The sequence below is a fragment of the Pseudophryne corroboree genome, chromosome 1 (assembly GCF_028390025.1).
Source record: "Pseudophryne corroboree isolate aPseCor3 chromosome 1, aPseCor3.hap2, whole genome shotgun sequence".
Taxonomy (NCBI): Eukaryota; Metazoa; Chordata; class Amphibia; order Anura; family Myobatrachidae; genus Pseudophryne; species Pseudophryne corroboree.
In genome coordinates this window covers 998,031,213-998,052,063 of record NC_086444.1, presented here as the reverse complement: position 1 = coordinate 998,052,063, position 20,851 = coordinate 998,031,213, and the positions used below count along the sequence as shown (strand labels likewise).

Here is a 20,851-nt window from a genome sequence, read left to right as displayed (position 1 = left end):
AAAAAACTGCTAATTTCAAAGAAGTTATTGGCGTTATACCCTTTCCCGCCAGAGGTTAGGGCGCGCTGGGAAACACCCCCTAGGGTGGACAAGGCGCTCACACGTTTATCCAAACAAGTGGCGTTACCGTCTCCTGATACGGCCGCCCTCAAGGATCCAGCTGATAGGAGGCTGGAAAATACTCTAAAAAGTATATACACACATACTGGTGTTATACTGCGACCAGCAATCGCCTCAGCCTGGATGTGCAGTGCTGGGGTGGCTTGGTCGGATTCCCTGACTGAAAATATTGATACCCTGGATAGGGACAGTATTTTATTGACTATAGAGCAATTAAAGGATGCATTCCTTTATATGCGAGATGCACAGAGGGATATCTGCACTCTGGCATCAAGAGTAAGTGCGATGTCCATATCTGCCAGAAGAAGTCTATGGACACGACAGTGGTCAGGCGATGCGGATTCCAAACGGCATATGGAAGTATTGCCGTATAAAGGGGAGGAATTATTTGGGGTCGGTCTATCGGATTTGGTAGCCACGGCAACAGCCGGGAAGTCCACCTTTTTACCTCAAGTCCCCTCCCAGCAGAAAAAGATGCAGTCTTTTCAGCCGCAGTCCTTTCGTTCCTATAAGAACAAGCGGGCAAAAGGACATTCATATTTGCCCCGAGGCAAAGGAAAGGGTAAGAGACTGCAGCAAGCAGCCCCTTCCCAGGAGCAGAAGTCCTCCCCGGCTTCTGCAAAGGCCTCAGCATGACGCTGGGACCTTACAAGCGGACTCAGGGGCGGTGGGGGGTCGCCTCAAGAATTTCAGCGCACAGTGGGCTCACTCGCAGGTGGACCCCTGGATCCTGCAGGTAGTATCTCAGGGTTACAGGTTGGAATTCGAGAAGTCTCCCCCTCGCCAGTTCCTAAAATCTGCTTTGCCAACGTCTCCCTCAGACAGGGCGACGGTATTGGAAGCCATTCACAAGCTGTATTCTCAGCAGGTGATAATCAAGGTACCCCTTCTACAACAGGGAAAGGGGTATTACTCCACGCTATTTGTGGTACCGAAGCCGGACGGCTCGGTAAGACCTATTCTAAATCTGAAATCTCTGAACCTGTACATACAAAAATTCAAGTTCAAGATGGAGTCACTCAGAGCAGTGATAGCGAATCTGGAAGAAGGGGATTTTATGGTGTCCTTGGACATCAAGGATGCTTACCTTCATGTCCCAATTTGCCCTTCACACCAAGGGTACCTCAGGTTCGTGGTACAAAACTGTCATTATCAGTTTCAGACGCTGCCGTTTGGATTGTCCACGGCACCCAGGGTCTTTACCATTTAATGGCCGAAATGATGATCCTTCTTCGAAGAGAAGGCGTATTAATTATCCCTTACTTGGACGATCTCCTGATAAGGGCAAGATCCAGAGAACAGCTGGAGGTCGGAGTAGCACTAACTCAAGTAGTGCTCCAACAGCACGGGTGGATTCTGAATTTTCCAAAATCCCAACTGATCCCGACGACACGTCTGCTGTTCCTAGGGATGATTCTGGACACTGTTCAGAAAAAGGTATTTCTTCCGGAGGAGAAAGCCAGGGAGTTATCCGAACTCGTCAGGAACCTCCTAAAACCAGGGACAGTGTCTGTGCATCAATGCACAAGAGTCCTGGGAAAAATGGTGGCTTCTTACGAAGCGATTCCATTCGGTAGATTCCATGCACGAATTTTTCAGTGGGATCTGCTAGACAAATGGTCCGGATCGCATCTGCAGATGCATCAGCGGATAAAATTGTCGACAAGGACAAGGGTCTCTCTGCTATGGTGGTTGCAGAGTGCTCATCTGTTAGAGGGCCGCAGATTCGGCATACAGAACTGGGTCCTAGTGACCACGGATGCCAGCCTGAGAGGCTGGGAAGCGGTCACACAAGGAAGAAACTTCCAGGGCGTGTGGTCAAGCCTGGAAACGTCTCTTCACATAAATATACTGGAACTAAGAGCAATCTACAATGCTCTAAGCCTGGCAAAACCTCTGCTTCAGGGTCAGCCGGTGTTGATCCAGTCGGACAACATCACGGCAGTCGCCCACGTAAACAGACAGGGCGGCACAAGAAGCAGGAGGGCAATGGCAGAAGCTGCAAGGATTCTTCGCTGGGCGGAAAATCATGTGATAGCACTGTCAGCAGTGTTCATCCCGGGAGTGGACAACTGGGAAGCAGACTTCCTCAGCAGACACGATCTTCACCCGGGAGAGTGGGGACTTCATCCAGAAGTCTTCCACATGATTGTAGTCCATTGGGAAAGACCAATGGTGGACATGATGGCGTCCCGCCTCAACAAAAAACTGGACAGGTATTGCGCCAGGTCAAGAGACCCTCAGGCAATAGCTGTGGACGCTCTGGTAACACCATGGGTGTACCAGTCAGTGTATGTGTTCCCTCCTCTGCCTCTCATACCCAAGGTACTGAGAATTATACGGCAAAGGGGAGTAAGAACGATACTAGTGGCTCCGGACTGGCCAAGAAGGACTTGGTACCCGGAACTTCAGGAGATGCTCACGGAAGATCCGTGGCCTCTACCTCTAAGAAGGGATCTGCTTCAGCAGGGACCGTGTCTATTCCAAGACTTACCGCGGCTGCGTTTGACGGCATGGCGGTTGAACGCCGGATCCTAAGGGAAAAAGGCATTCCGGAAGAGGTCATCCCTACCCTGGTCAAAGCCAGGAAGGAGGTGACTGCACAACATTATCACCGCATTTGGAGAAAATATGTTGCGTGGTGTGAGGCCAGGAAGGCCCCGACAGAGGAATTTCAACTGGGTCGATTCCTACATTTCCTGCAAACAGGATTATCTATGGGCCTCAAATTAGGGTCCATTAAGGTTCAAATTTCGGCCCTGTCGATTTTCTTCCAGAAAGAATTGGCTTCAGTTCCTGAAGTCCAGACTTTTGTAAAAGGAGTACTACATATACAGCCCCCGGTTGTGCCCCCAGTGGCACCATGGGATCTCAATGTAGTTTTGGATTTTCTCAAATCCCATTGGTTTGAGCCACTCAAATCGGTAGATTTGAAATATCTTACATGGAAAGTAACCATGCTACTGGCCCTGGCTTCAGCCAGGAGAGTGTCGGAATTGGCGGCTTTATCGTATAAAAGCCCATATCTGATTTTCCATTCGGACAGGGCAGAATTGAGGACGCGTCCTCATTTTCTGCCTAAGGTGGTATCAGCGTTTCACCTGAACCAGCCTATTGTGGTTAGAGATGAGCGGATTCGGTTTTACTCGGTTTTACTCGGTTCTCAAAACCGAATCTTATTGGCTCACGGATGTCACGTGTTTTGGATAGCCAATAAGATTCGGTTTTGAGAACCGAGTAAAACCGAGTAAAACCGAATCCGCTCATCTGTAATTGTGGTGCCTGCGGCTACTAGCGATTTGGAGGATTCCAAGTTGCTGGACGTTGTCAGAGCATTGAAAATATATATTTCAAGGACAGCTGGAGTCAGAAAATCTGACTCGCTGTTTATACTGTATGCACCCAACAAGCTGGGTGCTCCTGCTTCTAAGCAGACGATTGCTCGTTGGATTTGTAGCACAATTCAACTGGCACATTCTGTGGCAGGCCTGCCACAGCCTAAATCTGAGGACGATGTTGGTGTGGAGGCGGAGCAATTGCCGGTAATGGTGATGTCACCCCCTAGGGAGTCGACACCGGAATGGATGGCTTTGTTTATGGAATTACGTGATAATGTCAGCGCGCTGCAAAAGTCGGTTGACGACATGAGACGACCAGCAAACCAGTTAGTACCTGTACAGGCGTCTCAAACACTGTCATCGGCTGTAAAACGCCCTTTGCCTCAGTCGGTCGACACAGACCCAGACACGGACACCGAATCTAGTGTCGACGGTGAAGAAACAAACGTATTTTCCAGTAGGGCCACACGTTATATGATCACGGCAATGAAGGAGGCTTTGCATATCTCTGATACTGCAAGTACCACAAAAAGGGGTATTATGTGGGGTCTGAAAAAACTACCTGTAGTTTTTCCTGAATCAGAGGAATTGAATGACGTGTGTGATGAAGCGTGGGTTACCCCTGATAAAAAACTGCTAATTTCAAAGAAGTTATTGGCGTTATACCCTTTCCCGCCAGAGGTTAGGGCGCGCTGGGAAACACCCCCTAGGGTGGACAAGGCGCTCACACGTTTATCCAAACAAGTGGCGTTACCGTCTCCTGATACGGCCGCCCTCAAGGATCCAGCTGATAGGAGGCTGGAAAATACTCTAAAAAGTATATACACACATACTATTTCTCGTAGTCCGTAGTGGATGCTGGGCGCCCATCCCAAGTGCGGATTGTCTGCAATACTTGTACATAGTTATTGTTACAAAAAAATCGGGTTGTTTATTGTTGTGAGCAATCTTTTCAGAGGCTCCTACGTTATCATACTGTTAACTGGGTTCAGATCACAAGTTGTACGGTGTGATTGGTGTGGCTGGTATGAGTCTTACCCGGGATTCAAAATCCTTCCTTATTGTGTACGCTCGTCCGGGCACAGTATCCTAACTGAGGCTTGGAGGAGGGTCATAGGGGGAGGAGCCAGTACACACCACCTAGTAGTCAAACTTTTAAATTTTGTGCCCTGTCTCCTGCGGAGCCGCTATTCCCCATGGTCCTGACGGAGTCCCCAGCATCCACTACGGACTACGAGAAATAGAATTACCGGTGAGTAAATTCTTATTTTTTATAGTGTACACAAAGAATTGTATGCCTATTGGCAAATTAAAACACCTGTAATCATTTTTCATGCCTTATGTTTTCCTAGCTAACATAAAAATATACACAGACGTGGACCAGTTTACACTTGCAGCCAGAAAGGCTGATTGCCGTTAGGCTGGTCTGGTCACATAGGGCTGGCCAATTAATGCAGCATCCAGCTCACTGTTCGCCTGCTCACCTGTCTGTCAGTAGCCTGGCATACAAATAGATGGGGGCGTGCCGCAAGGCCAGAACCCCCTGACTTGTGGCACACCCAACTTAACCGTGGCCACGCCTCCTTTGTCCTGCATGTATGCACAAGGATGTGCCAGTGCTTCTTCACAGCCTCATTCTATCCCTGCTTACAGCTCATTAAAACAATGCTTCATTCCCCCTGAAAAGTGATGGAATTTTAAGCTATTGTCTTGTGTATACCTGCATGCCTTTGGTATGTCATAGAATAAAGCAAAGAAACTGTAAAAAGAGAGAAATGATTTCTTATTTGACTAATATATTCTAAGATGGCCTGGAAGATTTGTTGGTACACCTTAGAAAAGATAATTGGATTATAGTGATTATTAAATTGGAATCACACGTCTTCGATCAGTTATTATGCCTATTAAAATTGAGAAACAGTCACTCTGCTATTTGGTATCATCGTGTGCACCACACTGAACATGGACCAGAGAAATCAAAGGAGAGAGCTGTCTTAGGAGATAAGAAAGAAAATTATAGACACGCATGTTAAAGGTGAAGGCTGTAAGGCCATCTCCAAACAGCTTGATGTTCCTATGACTACAGGAAAGTCGGCCCCAGATTAAACAGGATAGTGAGAATGTTAGAAAAAAAGAGTCAAGGAAGACTTCTAGGCCCAAATGTATTAAGCCTCAAAAAGTGATAAAGTGGAGACTGATAAAGAGTGATAAATGACCAGCCTACCAGCTCCTGTCATTTTTCAAACTAAGGGGTCTATTCATGAAGCAATTAAAAGTGTGGAGAAGTTGCCCATGGCAACCAATCAGCTGCTATGTATTGTTTTTTTTAGAATGCACCTTATAAATGTTACCTTAACACTGATTGGTTGCCATGGGCAACTTCCCCACTGGCTCACTTCTCAACTGTTTTCACTGCTTCATGAATAGACCCCACAGCCTGTTACATGGCAATTAGATGATTGGCTGGTCATTTATCACTATTTATCCGTCACCAGTTTAATACATTTGGGCCCTAAAGAGATACAGGCTGTATGAATGCCAAGGTCAAGGTATGTAAGTTTCTGATTGCACCATCCAATGCTTTTTGTGCAATAGTGGGCTTCACGGAAGAAGATCCAGGAGGTCTTGACTTTTGAAAAAATAAATTGCATAATTGTAGTTGCTGCCTCTAAAGATTGTGCAACAAAATATTAGGTCAAGGGTTCCATCAGTTTGTCCATGCAGTAATGCAAATACTGATTTCTATTAAATATGGAATAAATAATGCTGGATGCCATCTCCTTTTGTCACTTTCAAGACACAAATAATGGGTTCTTCTTTTCTCGTGGAAGGAGACTAACAGGGTTGCAGGTAGTTTGGAGTCATCTTTAATTTTTACCTCGCTTTACGATAAACCGGGCTCTTATCATGCTGTTTATTTGAAAGCCAGGAATAAAGAATAGCACCAGTTAACCCATAAAGAATAGTCATTAGTTGTTATTACATACAGCATTTGCTGTAACAAGGGCCAATCAGGACCATTGCTCAGAGCCCATAACAGCAGAGATGACCCTTGCTTTTTGTTCTCACCATTTAGGGGACCCACGTGCCAATGGCTCCATTTATGTAAAACTATTTTCTCTATCGTCCTAAGTGGATGCTGGGGTTCCTGAAAGGACCATGGGGAATAGCGGCTCCGCAGGAGACAGGGCACAAAAAAGTAAAGCTTTACTAGGTCAGGTGGTGTGCACTGGCTCCTCCCCCTATGACCCTCCTCCAGACTCCAGTTAGATTTTGTGCCCGAACGAGAAGGGTGCAATCTAGGTGGCTCTCCTAAAGAGCTGCTTAGAGAAAGTTTAGTTTAGGTTTTTTTTTTTCCTTTACAGTGAGTCCTGCTGGCAACAGGATCACTGCAACGTGGGACTTAGGGGGAAAGTAGTAAACTCACCTGCATGCAGAGTGGATTTGCTGCTTGGCTACTGGACACCATTAGCTCCAGAGGGATCGAACACAGGCCCAGCCGTGGAGTCCGGTCCCGGAGCCGCGCCGCCGACCCCCTTGCAGATGCTGAAGCGTGAAGAGGTCCGGAAAACGGCGGCTGAAGACTCCTCAGTCTTCATAAGGTAGCGCACAGCACTGCAGCTGTGCGCCATTTTCCTCTCAGCACACTTCACTGGGCAGTCACTGAGGGTGCAGAGCGCTGGGGGGGGGCGCTCTGAGAGGCAAATATAAACCTTATACAAGGCTAAAAATACCTCACATATAGCCCATAGGGGCTATATGGAGATATTTAACCCCTGCCTGACTGGAAAAATAGCGGGAGAAGAACCCGCCGAAAAAGGGGCGGGGCCTATCTCCTCAGCACACGGCGCCATTTTCTGTCACAGCTCCGCTGGTCAGAACGGCTCCCAGGTCTCTCCCCTGCACTGCACTACAGAAACAGGGTAAAACAGAGAGGGGGGGCACATTAATGGCTATATATATATATATTAAAGCAGCTATAAGGGAGCACTTAATATAAGGATATCCCTTGTATATATAGCGCTTTGTGGTGTGTGCTGGCAGACTCTCCCTCTGTCTCCCCAAAAGGGCTAGTGGGTCCTGTCTTCATTAGAGCATTCCCTGTGAGTTTGCGGTGTGTGTCGGTACGTGGTGTCGACATGTATGAGGACGATATTGGTGTGGAGGCGGAGCAATTGCCAAATATGCAGATGTCACCCCCCAGGGGGTCGACACCAGAATGGATGCCTTTATTTGTGGAATTACGTGATGGTTTATCTTCCCTTAAACAGTCAGTTGAGGACATGAGGCGGCCGGACAATCAATTAATGCCTGTCCAGGCGCCTCAAACACCGTCAGGGGCTGTAAAACGCCCTTTGCCTCAGTCGGTCGACACAGACCCAGACACGGGCACTGATTCCAGTGACGACGGTAGAAATTCAAACGTATTTTCCAGTAGGGCCACACGTTATATGATTTTGGCAATGAAGGAGACGTTACATTTAGCTGATACTACAGATACCGTAAAACAGGGTATTATGTATGGTGTGAAAAAACTACAAACAGTTTTTCCTGAATCAGAAGAATTAAATGACGTGTGTGATGAAGCGTGGGTTGCTCCTGATAAAAAGTTGATAATTTCAAAAAAGTTATTGGCATTATACCCTTTCCCGCCAGAGGTTAGGGCGCGCTGGGAAACACCCCCTAAGGTGGACAAGGCGCTCACACGCTTATCCAAACAAGTGGCGTTACCCTCTCCTGAGACGGCCGCACTTAAGGATCCATCAGATAGAAAGATGGAAGTTATTCAAAAGAATATATACACACATGCAGGTGTTATACTACGACCAGCTATAGCAACTGCCTGGATGTGCAGTGCTGGAGTAGTTTGGTCAGAATCCCTGATTGAAAATATTGATACCCTAGATAGGGACAATGTTTTACTGTCGTTAGAACAAATAAAGGATGCATTTATCTATATGCGTGATGCACAGAGGGATATTTGCACACTGGCATCTCGGGTGAGTGCTATGTCCATTTCAGCCAGAAGAGCCTTATGGACACGACAGTGGACAGGCGATGCGGATTCAAAACGTCACATGGAGGTTTTGCCGTATAAAGGGGAGGAGTTATTTGGAGTTGGTCTATCAGACTTGGTGGCCACGGCTACTGCCGGGAAATCCACTTTTTTACCTCAAGTCACTCCCCAACAGAGAAAGGCACCGACCTTTCAACCGCAGCCTTTTCGCTCCTACAAAAATAAGAGAGCAAAGGGCTTGTCGTACCTGCCACGAGGCAGAGGAAGAGGGAAGAGACACCAACAGGCAGCTCCTTCCCAGGAACAGAAGCCCTCCCCGGCTCCTGCAAAAACCTCAGCATGACGCTGGGGCCTCTCAAGCGGACTCGGGGACAGTGGGGGGCCGTCTCAAAAATTACAGCGCGCAGTGGGCTCACTCGCAGGTAGACCCCTGGATCCTGCAGATAATATCTCAGGGGTACAGGTTGGAATTAGAGACGGATCCTCCTCATCGTTTCCTGAAGTCTGCCTTACCAACCGTCTCTTCCGAAAGGGAGAGGGTGTTGGAAGCCATTCACAAGCTGTACGCTCAGCAGGTGATAGTCAAAGTACCCCTATTACAACAAGGAAAGGGGTATTATTCCACTCTATTTGTGGTACCGAAGCCGGATGGCTCGGTAAGGCCTATTCTAAATCTGAAGTCCTTGAACCTCTACATAAAAAAGTTCAAGTTCAAGATGAAGTCACTCAGAGCAGTGATAGCGAACCTGGAAGAAGGGGACTTTATGGTATCCTTGGACATCAAGGATGCGTATCTACACGTTCCGATTTACCCCGCACACCAGGGGTACCTCAGGTTCATTGTTCAAAACTGTCACTATCAGTTTCAGACGCTGCCGTTCGGATTGTCCACGGCGCCTCGGGTCTTTACCAAGGTAATGGCCGAGATGATGATTCTTCTTCGAAGAAAAGGCGTATTAGTTATCCCATACTTGGACGATCTCCTAATAAGGGCAAGGTCCAGAGAACAGCTGGAGACAGCTTTAGCACTATCTCAAGAGGTGCTAAGACAACACGGGTGGATTCTGAATATTCCAAAATCCCATTTAATCCCGACAACTCGTCTGCTGTTCCTAGGAATGATTCTGGACACGGTTCAGAAAAAGGTTTTCCTTCCAGAGGAAAAAGCCAAGGAGTTATCCGATCTGGTCAGGAACCTCCTAAAACCAGGAAAAGTGTCAGTACATCAATGCACAAGAGTCCTGGGAAAAATGGTGGCTTCTTACGAAGCAATTCCATTCGGCAGATTCCATGCAAGAATATTCCAAAGGGATCTGTTGGACAAATGGTCAGGGTCGCATCTGCAGATGCACCTGCGAATAACCCTGTCACCAAAGACAAGGGTGTCACTTCTGTGGTGGTTGCAGAAGGCTCACCTATTAGAAGGCCGCAGATTCGGCATTCAGGATTGGATCCTGGTGACCACGGACGCCAGCCTGAGAGGCTGGGGAGCAGTCACACAAGGAAGAAACTTCCAGGGAGTATGGACGAGTCTGGAAAAGTCTCTTCACATAAACATTCTGGAACTAAGAGCAATCTACAATGCTCTAAGCCAGGCGGAACTTCTCCTGCAAGGAAAGCCGGTGTTGATTCAGTCGGACAACATCACGGCGGTCGCCCATGTAAACAGGCAGGGCGGCACAAGAAGCAGGAGTGCAATGGCAGAAGCTGCCAAGATTCTTCGCTGGGCGGAGAATCACGTGATAGCACTGTCAGCAGTGTTCATCCCGGGCGTGGACAACTGGGAAGCAGACTTCCTCAGCAGACACGATCTTCATCCGGGAGAGTGGGGTCTACATCCAGAAGTCTTCAACATGTTAATAGACCGTTGGGAAAGACCAATTGTAGACATGATGGCGTCTCGCCTCAACAAGAAACTGGACAAATATTGCGCCAGGTCAAGAGATCCACAGGCAATAGCTGTGGACGCACTGGTAACTCCTTGGGTGTACCAGTCAGTGTATGTGTTTCCTCCTCTGCCGCTCATACCAAAGGTATTGAAGATCATACGGCAAAGAAGAGTAAGAACAATACTAGTGGTTCCGGATTGGCCGAGAAGGACTTGGTATCCGGAACTTCAAGAGATGCTCACGGACGAACCGTGGCCTCTACCTCTGAGAAGGGACCTGCTACAGCAGGGTCCCTGTCTTTTTCAAGACTTACCGCGGCTGCGTTTGACGGCATGGCGGTTGAACGCCAGATCCTAAAAGGGAAAGGCATTCCAGAAGAAGTCATTCCTACCTTGATTAAGGCACGGAAGGAAGTCACCGTGAAACATTATCACCGCATTTGGCGAAAATATGTAGCGTGGTGCGAGGATCGGAGGGTTCCGACGGAGGAATTCCAACTGGGTCGTTTCCTACATTTCCTGCAATCAGGATTATCTATGGGTCTCAAATTGGGATCCATTAAGGTTCAAATTTCGGCCCTGTCAATATTCTTCCAAAAAGAATTGGCCTCTGTCCCTGAGGTCCAGACTTTTGTCAAGGGAGTACTGCATATACAGCCTCCTGTGGTGCCTCCGGTGGCACCGTGGGATCTAAATGTAGTTTTAGATTTCCTCAAATCCCATTGGTTTGAACCATTGAAAAAGGTGGATTTGAAATATCTCACATTGAAAGTGACTATGTTACTAGCCCTGGCCTCTGCCAGGAGAGTATCTGAATTGGCGGCTTTATCTTATAAAAGTCCTTATCTAATCTTCCATTCGGATAGGGCAGAACTGCGGACTCGTCCGCATTTTCTCCCTAAAGTGGTATCAGCATTTCATCTGAACCAACCTATTGTGGTGCCTGCGGCCACTAGCGACTTGGAGGACTCCAAGTTGTTGGACGTTGTCAGAGCCTTAAAAATATACATTGCAAGGACGGCTGGAGTCAGAAAATCTGACTCGCTGTTTATATTGTATGCACCCAACAAGTTGGGCGCACCTGCTTCTAAGCAGTCGATTGCTCGTTGGATTTGTAACACAATTCAACTTGCACATTCTGTGGCAGGCCTGCCACAGCCTAAAACTGTAAAAGCCCACTCCACAAGGAAGGTGGGCTCATCTTGGGCGGCTGCCCGAGGGGTCTCGGCATTACAACTCTGCCGAGCAGCTACGTGGTCGGGGGAGAACACGTTTGTAAAATTTTACAAATTTGATACCCTGGCAAAGGAGGACCTGGAGTTCTCTCATTCGGTGCTGCAGAGTCATCCGCACTCTCCCGCCCGTTTGGGAGCTTTGGTATAATCCCCATGGTCCTTTCAGGAACCCCAGCATCCACTTAGGACGATAGAGAAAATAAGAATTTACTTACCGATAATTCTATTTCTCGGAGTCCGTAGTGGATGCTGGGCGCCCATCCCAAGTGCGGATTATCTGCAATACTTGTACATAGTTATTGTTAACTAATTCGGGTTATTGTTAAGGAGCCATCTTTAAGAGGCCCTTTCTGTTGTCATACTGTTAACTGGGTTTAGATCACAAGTTGTACGGTGTGATTGGTGTGGCTGGTATGAGTCTTACCCGGGATTCAAAATGCCTCCCTTATTGTGTATGCTCGTCCGGGCACAGTACCTAACTGGAGTCTGGAGGAGGGTCATAGGGGGAGGAGCCAGTGCACACCACCTGACCTAGTAAAGCTTTACTTTTTTGTGCCCTGTCTCCTGCGGAGCCGCTATTCCCCATGGTCCTTTCAGGAACCCCAGCATCCACTACGGACTCCGAGAAATAGAATTATCGGTAAGTAAATTCTTATTTTTGACGCAGGTGTTATGTGGAAGAGGCTATCGGCCTTCATCATAATAGCTTGTGTGTTTGAATGCATTTATATATTTCTCAGTTGTTTTGGCACTTGACAATGGCGTTTAGCTGGGGCAGGATATACAGCAGTCAGGTATAGCAATTTTTGTTAATGTGTTTAAAGTTCACACTGAGAACTGTATGGCTATCCCACTGCATCTTCCTCTAGACCGATATTTCTCTAACGTCCTCGTGGATGCTGGGGACTCTGTAAGGACCATGGGGAATAGACGGGCTCCGCAGGAGACAGGGCACTTTAAGAAAGAATTTGGATACTGGTGTGCTCTGGCTCCTCCCTCTATGTCCCTCCTCCAGACCTCAGTTTGAATCTGTGCCCGGACGAGCTGGGTGCTACTTAGTGAGCTCTCCTGAGCTTGCTATAAGAAAGTATTTTGTTAGGTTTTTTTATTTTCAGAGAGATCTGCTGGCAACAGACTCTCTGCAGCGTGGGACTGAGGGGAGAGAAGCAGCCCTACTCACTGAAGATAGGTCCTGCTTCTTAGGCTACTGGACACCATTAGCTCCAGGGGGATCGTACACAGGATCTCACCCTTTGTCGTCCGATCCCGGAGCCGCGCCGCCGTCCCCCTCGCAGAGCCGGAAGACAGAAGCCGGTGAAAGAAGCAAGAAGACTTCGAAATCGGCGGCAGAAGACTCCAGTCTTCACTGAGGTAGTGCACAGCACTGCAGCTGTGCGCCATTGCTCCCACATTAAACCCACATACTCCGGTCACTGTAGGGTGCAGGGCGCAGGGGGGGGGGGGGCGCCCTGGGCAGCAATTAGAGACCTCTTTGGCAAAAGTTTGCATAATATACAGTTGGGCACTGTATATATGTATAAGCCCCCGCCAAAATTGTACATGAAAGCGGGACAGAAGCCCGCCGTCAAGGGGGCGGGGCTTCTTCCTCAGCACTCACCAGCGCCATGTTTTTTCTCCACAGCACTGCTGAGAGGAAGCTCCCCAGTCTCTCCCCTGCAGTTACACGGTAGAAGAGGGTAAAAAGAGAGGGGGGGGCACATAATTAGGCGCAAAAATCAATATAAACAGCAGCTACTGGGTTAACATTAAGTTACTGTGTTATTCCTGGGTTAATAGCGCTGGGGTGTGTGCTGGCATACTCTCTCTCTGGGGTAAATTTACTAAGATTCGTAATTTCCGAAAAAAGGTCAAAGTTCAATCACGAATGACATCGACAGTGTAAAACTGCAACTTTTTGATTTGATTACGATGGATTTACTAAGCTGTCGTATTCGGGTTTTTCTTTTCTTCCGATGTCGATGTCATTCGTGGTTTTTTACCTATTTTTACGGCAGTGATTAGCAAAACACTGCCGACTTTTTTTACAATCAATCTCGGCCGGATCTGTGTGATCCGTGCTGGGGTTTATTTTTTTTTTTTTTTTTAATTAAACACTGTAAAATAATAAAAAAAAATGCGTGGGGTCCCCCCTCCTAAGCATAACCAGCCTCGGGCTCTTTGAGCCGATCCTGGTTGCAAAAATATGGGGGAAAAAATGACAGGGGTTCCCCCATATTTAAGCAACCAGCATCGGGCTCTGCGCCTGGTCCTGGTCCCAAAAATACGGGGGACAAAAAGAGTAGGGGTCCCCCGTATTTTTAAAACCAGCACCGGGCTCCACTAGCTGGACAGATAATGCCACAGCCGGGGGTCACTTTTATATAGTGCCCTGCGGCCGTGGCATCAAAAATCCAACTAGTCATCCCTGGCCGGGGTACCCTGGGGGAGTGGGGACCCCTTCAATCAAGGGGTCCCCCCCCCCAGCCACCCAAGGGCCAGGGGTGAAGCCCGAGGCTGTCCCCCCCCATCCAATGGGCTGCGGATGGGGAGGCTGATAGCCTTTGTTGTAAAAGAAAAGATATTGTTTTTAGTAGCAGTACTACAAGGCCCAGCAAGCCTCCCCCGCATGCTGGTACTTGGAGAACCACAAGTACCAGCATGCGACGGAAAAACGGGCCCGCTGGTACCTGTAGTACTACTACTAAAAAAATACCCAAAAAAAGACAAGACACACACACCGTGAAAGTAAAGATTTATTACATACATCCACACAAACATACATACATACTTACCTTATGTTCACACGCAGGTCGGTCCTCTTCTCCAGTAGAATCCAAGGGGTACCTGTTGAAGAAATTATACTCACGAGATCCAGGGGTCCAGGCTCCTCGGGAAATCCAGGGGTAATCCACGTACTTGCATAAAATAAGAAAACGGAAAGCCGAGCCACGAACTGAAAGGGGACCCATGTTTTCACATGGGACTCCTTTCCACGAATGCCAGAAACCCACTCTGACTGATGTCTAAGTGGGTTTCTTCAGCCAATCAGGGAGTGCCACGTTGTAGCACTCTCCTGATCGGCTGTGTGCTCCTGTCCTAACTGACAGGCAGCACACGGCAGTGTTACAATGTAGCGCCTATGCGCTACATTGTAACCAATGATGGGAACTTTCTGCCCTGCGGTTGACCTAAAGTGACGTCACCGCTGAGCTGAAAGTTCCCATCATTGGTTACAATGTAGCGCATAGGCGCTACATTGTAACACTGCCGTGTGCTGCCTGTCAGTGAGGACAGGAGCACACAGCTGATCAGGAGAGTGCTACAACGTGGCGCTCCCTGATTGGCTGAAGAAACCCACTTAGACAGAAGTCAAAGTGGGTTTCTGGCATTCGTGGAAAGGTGACCCATGTGCAAACATGGGTCCCCTTTCAGTTCGTGGTCGGGACACCGTTTTATTTTTTTTTTCAAGTACGTGGATTAACCCTGGATTTGCCGAGGAGCCTGGACCCCTGGATCTCGTGAGTATAATTTCTTCAACAGGTACCCCTTGGATTCTACTGGAGAAGAGGACCGACCTGCGTGGGAACTTAAGGTAAGTATGTATGTATGTGTGTATGTATGTAATAAAATTATACTTTCACGGTGTGTGTGTCTTGTCTTTTTTTGGGTATTTTTTTAGTAGTAGTACTACAGGTACCAGCGGGCCCGTTTTTCCGTCGCATGCTGGTACTTGTGGTTCTCCAAGTACCAGCATGCGGGGGAGGCTTGCTGGGCCTTGTAGTACTGCTACTAAAAACAATATCTTTTCTTTTACAACAAAGGCTATCAGCCTCCCCATCCGCAGCCCATTGGATGGGGGGGGACAGCCTCGGGCTTCACCCCTGGCCCTTGGGTGGCTGGGGGGGGGGACCCCTTGATTGAAGGGGTCCCCACTCCCCCAGGGTACCCCGGCCAGGGGTGACTAGTTGGATTTTTGATGCCACGGCCGCAGGGCACTATATAAAAGTGACCCCCGGCTGTGGCATTATCTGTCCAGCTAGTGGAGCCCGGTGCTGGTTTTAAAAATACGGGGGACCCATACTCTTTTTGTCCCCCGTATTTTTGGGACCAGGACCAGGCGCAGAGCCCGATGCTGGTTGCTTAAATATGGGGGAACCCCTGTCATTTTTTTCCCCATATTTCTGCAACCAGGATCGGCTCAAAGAGCCCGAGGCTGGTTATGCTTAGGAGGGGGGACCCCACGCAATTTTTTTTGAAAAAATAAGCACTTTCCCACCCCTTCCCACTGATATACATGCACGGATCTCATGGATCCGTGCATGCCTATCCAATCACGAATAAAAAAAGCAGGTCTGTTTTTTTTTAGTACTTTTTTACGAGTTGTAATTTTTCACGGCAGTGTTTGTTCTTTTTTTGCTTTGCACTTCTTAGTAAATGACCGAGATTCATACTTAAACAGCCGCGTTTTGACTGATGGTGTATTCATTCGTAATTTTTTACCTGAACTTGCAAAAAATTACGAATGCCCTCATCACTGCCGTGATTATTGCTTAGTAAATTACCGAGATGACACTTTGATGAAAAAACGGCATCTCGGTCAAAATCGGGAGCTTAGTAAATTTACCCCTCTGTCTCTCCAAAGGGCCTTATGGGGGAATTGTCTTCAGATGAGCATTCCCTGAGTGTGTGGTGTGTCGGTACGTGTGTGTCAACATGTCTGAGGTAAAAGGCTCCCCTAAGGAGGAGATAGAGCAAATATGTGTGTGTGAGGGTGTCTCCGTCGACAACGCCGACACCTGTTTGGATATGTGTAATTAAGTGCTAAGGTGAATTTATTGCACAAAAGATTAGAGAACAGACAGGAAATCTACCCATGTCTGTCCCTATGTCGCAGAGACCTTCAGAGTCTCTCAATGCTCACTATCCAAAATAATAGACACTGATATCGACACGGAGGTTGACTCCAGTGTCGACTATGATAATGCAAAGTTACAGCCAAAATGGCAGAAAAGTATTCAATATATAATTATTGTAATAAAAGATGATTTGCATATCACTGATGACTCATCTGTCCCTGACACAAGGGTACACATGTTTAAGGGGAAGAAAGCTGAGGTAAATTTCCCTCCTCTCATGATGAAAAAGAGCGGGAATCTCCAGACAAGAGACTGCAGTTTCCCACAAAGAATTCTCAGGCAGTATCCTTTCCCGACTAGGGCCAGGATAGGATGGGAATCTTCCCCTAGGGTGTCACGTTTGCCCAAAAGGTAGCCCTGACGTAACAGCTATTCTCAGGGATCCTGCAGATAGCGTGCACATTCTGGTACACTACTCAGACCGGCGATTGTGTCGGCATGGGTTTATAGCGCTGTGGCAGCGTGGACAGGTACCTTATCAGCAGAGATTGAGACCCTAGTATGTAGATATATATATATATGTATATATAGAGATATATATATATATTAAAGATGCTGTCTTAAGAGATATATATATATAAAACATGCCCAAAGAGACATGAGTATACTGGGTCCTAGATTCAAAGCTATGTCGATTTCTGCTTGACGTGTCCTGTAGAATATGCAATAGACAGATGATGCAGACTTAAGAGGCATATGGAAGGCTGAGGATTGTGTGGAGAAGGGTTCTCGGACCTGGTCTCCACAGCTATAGCTGGTAATTCTGATATTTTGCCTTATATTCCTGCACAGCCTAGGAAAGCACGACATTATCAAATGCAGCCTTTCGAACAAAGAAACAAGAAAGTCCGAGGTGCGTCTTTTCTTGCCAGAGGCGGGGGCAGAGGAAAGAAGCTGCACAACACAGCTAGTTCCCAGGAACAGAAGTCCTCCCCGGCCTCTACAAAAATCCACCGCATGTCGCTGGGGCTCCACAGGCGGAGCTAGGCCCGGTGGGGGCACGCCTTTGTAAGTTCAGCCACAAGTGGGTTCACTCCCTGTTAGATCCCTGGGCAATAGATATTGTGTCTCAGGGATACAAGCTGGACTTTGAGAAGATGCCCCCTCACCGACGGCCCTGCTGGCTTCCCCCCACGAGAGGAAAACAGTGTTAACTGCAATTCACAAATTGTATCTTCAACAGGTGGTGGTCAAGGTTCCCCTCCTTCAACAAGGAGGGGGTTATTATTCGACCATGTGGTAGTCCCGAAACCGGACGGTTTGGTCAGACCCATATTGAATTTAAAATCCCTGAACATATACCTGAAAAGGTTCAAGTTCAAGATGGAATCGCTAAGAGCGGTCATTGCAAGCCTGAAAGGGGGAGATTTTATGGTGACTCGGGACATAAAGGATGCATACCTTCATGTCCCCATTTATCCACCTCATCAGATGTACCTCAGAATTGCGGTACGGGATTGTCATTACCAATTTCAGACGTTGCCGTTTGGTCTCTCCACGGCCCCGAGAATGTTCACCAAGGTAATGGCGGAAATGATGGTGCTCCTGCGGAAGCAAGGTGTCACAATTATCACGTACTTGGACGATCTCCTCATAAAAGCGAGATCAAGAGAGCAGTGGCGGAACAGCGTATCACTTTCTCTGGAAGTGTAACGGCAACACGGCTGGATTCTATATATTCCAAAGTCGCAGTTGGTTCCTACAGCTCATCTGCCTCTCCTAGGCATGATCCTAGACACAGACCAGAAAAGGGTTTATCTCCCGGTAGAGAGAGCTCAGGAGCTCGTGACACTGGTCAGGAATCTATTAAAACCAAAACAGGTGTCAGTGCATCACTGCACTCGAGTCCTGGGAAGAATGGTGGCATCATACGAGGCCATTCCCTTCGGCAGGTTCCATGCGAGGACCTTCCAATGGGACTTACTGGACAAGTGGTCCGGATCACATCTTCAGATGCATCGGTTAATCACCCTATCCCCCAGGGCCAGGGTGTCTCTCCTGTGGTGGCTGCAGAGTGCTCACCTTCTCGAAGGTCGCAGATTCGGCATTCACGACTGGGTCCTGATGACCACGGATGCAAGCCTCCGAGGGTGGGGGGCAGTCACATAGGGAAGAAATTTCCAAGACTTGCCTTCACATCAACATCCTGGAACTAAGGGCCATATACAACGCCCTACGTCAAGCGGAGTCCCTGCTTCGCGACCAACCGGTTCTGATTCAGTCAGACAATATCACCGCAGTGGCTCATGTAAACCGCCAAGGCGGCACAAGGAGCAGGGTGGCGAGGGTAGAAGCCACCAGAATTCTTAGCTGGGCGGAGAATCATGTAAGAGCAGTATCAGCAGTGTTCATTCCGGGAGTGGACAACTGGGAAGCAGACTCCCTCAGCAGGCACAACCTCCACCCGGGAGAGTGGGGACTTCATCAAGAAGTCTTCACGCAGATTGCAAGGTGGTGGGAACTGCCACAGGTGGACATGATGGCATCCCGCCTCAACAAAAAGCTACAGAGATATTGCGCCAGGTCAAGAGACCCTCAGGCGATAGCTGTAGACGCACTAGTGACACCGTGGGTGTTCCAGTCGGTATTTCCTCCTCTTCCTCTCATACCAAGGGTGCTGAGAATCATAAGAAAAAGAAGAGTGAGAACAATACTCATTGTTCCGGATTGGCCAAGAAGGACTTGGTATCCGGATCTGCAAGAAATGCTCACAGAGGACCCATGGCCTCTGCCTCTAAGACAGGACTTGTTGCAACAGGGGCCCTGTCTGTTCCAAGACTTACCGCGGCTGCGTTTGACGGCATGGCGGTTGAACGCCGGATCCTAGCAGAAAAAGGCATTCCGGATGAGGTTATTCCTACGCTGATAAAGGCTAGGAAGGACGTGACGGTTAAACATTATCACCGTATATGGCAAAAATATGTTGCTTGGTGTGAGGCCTTGAATGCTCCTACGGAGGAATTCCAGCTGGGCCGTTTCCTTCACTTCCTACAGTCGGGAGTGACTTTGGGCCTGAAATTGGGTTCCATTAAGGTCCAGATTTCGGCTCTATCCATTTTCTTTCAAAAAGAACTGGCTTCTCTTCCTGAAGTACAGATGTTTGTAAAGGGAGTGCTGCATATTCAGCCCCCTTTTGTGCCTCCAGTGGCACCTTGGAATCTTAACGTGGTGTTGAGTCTCCTGAAGTCACACTGGTTTGAGCCACTCAAAACCGTGGAGTTAAAATTTCTCACGTGGAAGGTGGTCATGCTATTAGCCTTGGCTTCAGCTAGGCGTGTGTCAGAATTAGCGGCTTTGTCACATAAAAGCCCCTATCTGGTTTTCCATATGGACAGGGCAGAATTGCGGACCCGTCCACAATTTCTGCCAAAAGTGGTGTCATCCTTTCATATGAACCAACCTATTGTGGTGCCTGTGGCTACTCGTGACTTGGAGGATTCCGAGTTACTAGAGGTGGTCAGGGCTTTGAAGGTTTATGTAGCCAGAACGGCTAGGGTCAGGAAAACAGAATCTTTGTTTATCCTGTATGCTTCCAACAAGCTTGGGGCGCCTGCTTCAAAGCAAACTATTGCTCGCTGGATCTGTAACACGATTCAGCAGGCTCGTTCTGCGGCTGGGTTGCCGCTGCCTAAATCAGTTAAGGCCCATTCCACAAGGAAGGTGGGCTCTTCTTGGGCGGCTGCCCGAGGGGTCTCGGCATTACAGCTTTGCCGAGCGGCTACTTGGTCAGGTTCAAACACCTTTGCAAAGTTCTACAAGTTTGATACTCTGGCTGAGGAGGACCTTGTGTTTGCTCATTCGGTGCTGCAGAGTCATCCGCACTCTCCCGCCCGTTTGGGAGCCTTGGTATAATCCCCATGGTCCTTACGGAGTCCCCAGCATCCACTAGGACGTTAGAGAAAATAAGATTTTACTTACCGGTAAATCTATTTCTCGTAGTCCGTAGTGGATGCTGGGCGCCCGTCCCAAGTGCGGACTTCTTCTGCAATACTTGTATATAGTTATTGCTTAAATAAGGGTTATGTTGGTTGCATCAGGGTTGATCTGATGCTCCGTTGTTGTTCATACTGTTAACTGGGTAAGTTTATCACGAGTTATACAGTGTGATTGGTGTGACTGGTATGAGTCTTGCCCTGGATTCCAAAATCCTTTCCTTGTACTGTCAGCTCTTCCGGGCACAGTTTCTCTAACTGAGGTCTGGAGGAGGGACATAGAGGGAGGAGCCAGAGCACACCAGTATCCAAATTCTTTCTTAAAGTGCCCTGTGTCCTGCGGAGCCTGTCTATTCCCCATGGTCCTTACGGAGTCCCCAGCATCCACTACGGACTACGAGAAAT

At 48.2% G+C, this 20,851-nt stretch overlaps 1 protein-coding gene across 1 annotated transcript in view; it reads left to right on the top strand.

The window, feature by feature from the left end:
• Window positions 1-20,851, top strand: part of CBR4 (carbonyl reductase 4) — an 80,863-nt gene that overhangs the window by 57,269 nt on the left and 2,743 nt on the right. The gene's annotated exons all lie outside the window — the stretch shown is intronic.